Source organism: Astatotilapia calliptera, chromosome 13, assembly GCF_900246225.1.
Source record: "Astatotilapia calliptera chromosome 13, fAstCal1.2, whole genome shotgun sequence".
NCBI lineage: Eukaryota > Metazoa > Chordata > Actinopteri > Cichliformes > Cichlidae > Astatotilapia > Astatotilapia calliptera.
The window spans coordinates 26051722-26056813 of NC_039314.1; positions in this window are offsets into that span (position 1 = coordinate 26051722).

Consider the following 5092-nt stretch of genomic DNA (forward strand, 5'->3'; position numbering starts at 1 on the left):
CTCTACCAATCTACAACTAATTACAAAACTCTAAGCATATATAAGTAAATATTTCTAAGCATAAATAACAATCAACAATACAAATCTAACATATTCTGTCTGTGACGTATGAAGGGGCGTCGTTAATTCAAACCCTGATGCTATAAAAATCTGTGTATGCTTTGATTAAGTCGAAGATCAATTGCTGTCTGCGTACAGTGGTCTTCCCACGTGTGTATTCATTAAAATCAATTGTTTGACCAAGATCTTGGACCATGGTTGTTTGTACTCTCCTTCCTCAATTTTTGAACCTTAACACCTCTTATTGGCAAAAAGTCTTTGGTTTGTTGAATAAACCCCCCTCAATACGTCATAAGAAAGTACTAAAAGTATAATTTTCTGTTTAAACCCACGGACTGGGCGATAATTTAAAGACACTCATCTTTCACTTTTTCACAAAAATAAAACGTCACTACTTCCATGTCGCTCTGGCTGAAATGGAATCGGGTCAACTGGGATCTGCTCTCCCTGCCCAGCGTGAGCGAGCAAGGGGATCATAAGGGGAGTACTGGCCGTTTCTCAATATGCGTACTTGTCTGTACTTGCGCTCTCCTGGGCCTGTGGTACGCCAAGTTAGGGAAATTAACTTGTGATTCATATCTAATGAGCATTACAGTCAAATGACTAGTACTAATATATCACAAAAAAGTATCTTTAGAATTATCAAATTATTATCTCTCTGACTTTTAATCTTTGGTTTTGTCTATGCCTGCAGGAGCGAGTAAAGAAGGAAAACAAGAATGGATCAAAAGAGTGAAAAGAGAATTTCAAAATGGCCCACTTGCATCAAATGTTGTGTTTGGCTTTATTTTGACGGTCCTGGAAAGGTTGGTGGAGACAGAGTTTGAGTGTCCCTGTAAAGGGAAATGCTGGAATGGTTGGTTTGTGGCTACATTCTTCATCTTACCAGGGATTTTGGCCTTTGTGCTGATGGCTTCAGTTCAAGGACTGAAGTGCTCATGTGACAAAGACAATGCAAAGAGAATCTTTCACTGCTGCATCCCTACATTTGTCTGGATGATCCTGTTGGTCTTTGATGGCCGCTACATTGCTTGTGCAATGACTGGTTGGTTAGGCAGGTATGTAACTGCTGACAAAGCTGCCCCACTGAAATGGTGTGAACCAGAAAATGGTACCTCATATCAGGAAAATCTTAAGAATTCTCAGGACTGGTACGTTCACTCTCAGGTAAATAAAAATTGCTTTTTTTAAAATGTTAAGGAAAATTGATATGTAAAATGAAATAATATGCTCCCTGCAAAATGTGGTAATACAGCATTTATGACAGGTTTGATTCTAAATTGGGTTTTTTTCCATTCTTTATCTCTGTTCTTTGTTTTAGTTGGCTGGACTTTGCTTGGTCTTGGTCTTGGCCTCAGTCCTGATCATAAAATGGATCATGGATCAACAAAGTCCTTCTACAGGTACCTGTTCACTTTAACATATATTCAGTAGAAATTATAACAATGATAAATAAATTACAATTTACAACTTGTCTTTGTCTTTAAATGTCATGTATTTCACACACAAAAAGTATTATTGGAATGTTATGATATTATATTAATTGACATTAATTAAGTGACATTGTTACCAGTATTCTGATTGTATATTATTTTTTTAAGTGATAATGAGAAATTATTGTGTTTTATGCTTTGGTGTGCACACATGTGCTGGCAGGGGTGCAGGAGAGAAAGGTGATGATGATTCTAAGGGCCAATGACTAAGAGTCAATTAGTCGTTATCATTATGAATAATTATGATTACTCAGCTGACCGTGAGCACTAGAACTGTACCTCTACAGGAGAAAGAGACAATAGAATAGCTATACTCAAAGTAAAGTCTGTGTTTCAAAAAACAAAAGTGAGACAGGTGGAAATTACACTCATAGAAAGTGCCCATGAAAGATTCTCCTATTGTTCATTAGCTTACTTCATTTTTTAACAGAAAATAATGTTTTGGTGTTATTTTAGCCAACATGTAATCAGTGCAGACAGACTCTTTGTACATATGTATACTAAAATACTTTTTCCTGCATCTGCCTAACTGCTGCCAGAGCAAAGATCTTCCAAAAGTCTTCGCCTCACTGTGCGTGCAGATAGACTCACACCTGCCTGCTGCCATTCCTGAGCAAGCTCTGCACTGATGGCACTTTGATACCGCAGCTGAGTCATCTTTAGGAGACCATCCTGGCGCTTGCTGGACTTTCTTGGACGCCCTGAAGCCTTCTTAACAATAATTGAACCTCTTTCCTTGAAGTTCTTGATGATCTGATATATGGTTGATTTAGGTGCAGTCTTAGTAGCAATAGCATCCTTGCCTGTGAAGCCCTTTTTATGCAACACAATGAAGGCTACATGTGTTTCCTTGTAGGTAATCATGTTTAATAGGAAGAATAACGACTTCAAGCATCACCCTCCTTTTAATGCATCCAGTCTGCTATTCTAACTCAGTCAGCATAACATAATGATCTCCAGCCTTGTGCTTGTCAACATTCTCACCTGAGTTGATGAGAACATTATTGAAATGATCTCAGCAGGTCCTTTTATGGCATGAAATGCTGAATGCTGAAATGCAGTGGAAATTGAATTTTGAGATTAAGTTCATTTTCATGGCAAAGAAGGATTTTGCAATTCATCTGATCACTCTTCATAACATTCTAGAGTATATGGAAATTGCTATTATAAAAACTGAAGCAGCAAACTTTGTGAAAACCAGTATTTGTGTCATTCTCAAAACTTTTGGCCACGACTGTATTGTTCTGCATATATTTAGCACAATTCAGTAAGATAAATCATATTAAAACCTGAGTTTCACTAAGTCTTTTTACAGTGGTATATTTCAGTTGGCTATACCTCATTTAAAACTGATATTCAAAGAAGTTATATTTGCCATTACTTTATTATTATAAGTAAGTGCTTAAATTGGTGTTTTACGCCATTTAAAAGTTAAAAATATTTGTAGTTGGTGTATAGTACTAATCAATGTTCAAAAAAGATATGTAACAAATGGCTTGCAAAGCTCAAGCTTGCAAAAATAAACATAAATCTATTTATCAAAGCAAAATATTGATTTTGCAATATTAAAGTGGTGGGCCCAAAGTGATATATTTTTGTTTCCACAGGGCCCCAGTTTCCATGTGTATCATCCTTCATTCAGTGGCCAAGAGAATATTGCAGGCCGAGAGATAAAAGTCCACGTTTTGAGATGTGGAGGTGGAAATGGTCAGACATATATCAGCTAGGAAATTATAATTTTCATCTGCTAGGAGGGTTGTGTTTGGGACTCTGATGAACTTTTACTTACTTTTTCTGCAGGATTTTGCATTGGCACCGCCTTGCTTCTCTCTTTTCTCATTTTTTCCAGTTTGATTAAAAACATGCAAAGTCTGTATGTGTGTTATCTTTTCATCCTACAAGTTAACAAACATTTGATAAATCTTTAGATTTAGGTAGCTTAGAAATGGAGAGAGGAAAAGCTGTCATGGTCGCTGTGTGGCAGGCAGGATGAGGACCCAAAATGCAAACTCACGGACTCAGGGGATAAACTCAAAATGCAGCTTTATTGCTGACAAAAGATAATAGGAAAACTAAACTGGGAAAAACTAACATAAAGTTCACCAGGAAACACAAGGGGAATCACACACAGCATGAGGGAGAACGCGACGCCGAACAGAGGGAGACGCAGACAGAAATACACAGAGGGTTAACGAGGAAAGTGGGAACACACGGGGAACACAGCTGACACAGATAACCATAACGAGACAGGGCGGGTTGAACATAACACTGACGGGAGACGGGCAGAGTCAAACAGGAAGTACAGAGGTTCAGACAGGAGGAGAGAGAGCACGGGGAAAACACAGACATAACGGGCTGGGGAAACATGGAACAACCACAAAGGGAGACGAGGGCTCATAAATACACAGAGGGCACACAGGGGGGAGAGAGAGCACGGGGAGAACTTAGACATAACGGGCAGGGGAAACATGGAATAAAACATAAGGAGAGACGAGGGCTCACAGATACACAGAGGGGCACACAGGGGGTAAAAGCCACGAAGGGAAAACACTTAGGGAACAACACAACAGGGCAACTCAGGAAACATGGCCTAAATAGGGAACAAAATACAAACATACAAGAAAATTAAGAATACTGGGCCATGTTACGCCCCACTTAATGAACAGAGTTGCTATTGTTGTCTTCATCCTTCACTGTAGGTGGAGCAGAAGGCTCAGGAGACAATTTGATTGCTCGCAACTCCAGTTGACGCAACCTAATAGATGTCTCAGCTTCTAGCTCCCGACACTTCAACTTGAACTCAAGCTCATCCTTACGTTCCCTTTCTTTGGCCTCAAGTTCAAGACGAACTAAACGTACCTTTACGCGTGCACTAACACTGGGATTACTAGATTCGACAGAGAAGGGCTCAAACCGTGGAAGAGAGGTTGGTGGCTTTCCCTCACCTGGTCTGACCACCGTAGGTGTCCCCGCCCCCGCCTCAGCACAAACCTGAGGATGACCAGAGGTTTCGAGGAGTGACGCGGCATCCCCCGAGTCCACCTCTAAGGGGAACACACCTTGCCCAATCAACCCACTGACAACAAGAGTCTTTAACTCGCTCTTCTTCATGGACTTGGCCACAAGGATGTCATAATGCGCGGCAACAGCACACAAATCCTCCTTCCGACATGCATCAAGCTGGTCCAATGCAGGCCTAGCTATAAAATCACCCAGGCTAAACTGTGCCATAACCCAAATAATCCCGGACGAGCCCCCACTTATGTTACGCCCCACTTAATGAACGGAGTGTCGACTGGAGTGAGGGGTAACACAAAGTGAAAGGGAACACATGAACTACTGGAGAAAGAGATGTCAGTATACAAGATTTATTGCCTAAAACTACTATAGTACAAAAACACAGGGAAGCTCTTTTCTTCAGGGTCTCCAAGGCCAAAACAATAAACAAAACACCCCCTTTTAGCTAGAAATCAAAACCAAGTACTCACTAACCAAAAACAAAATACAATGGCTGAGCTCCCTGTCTAACCAAACCAGGA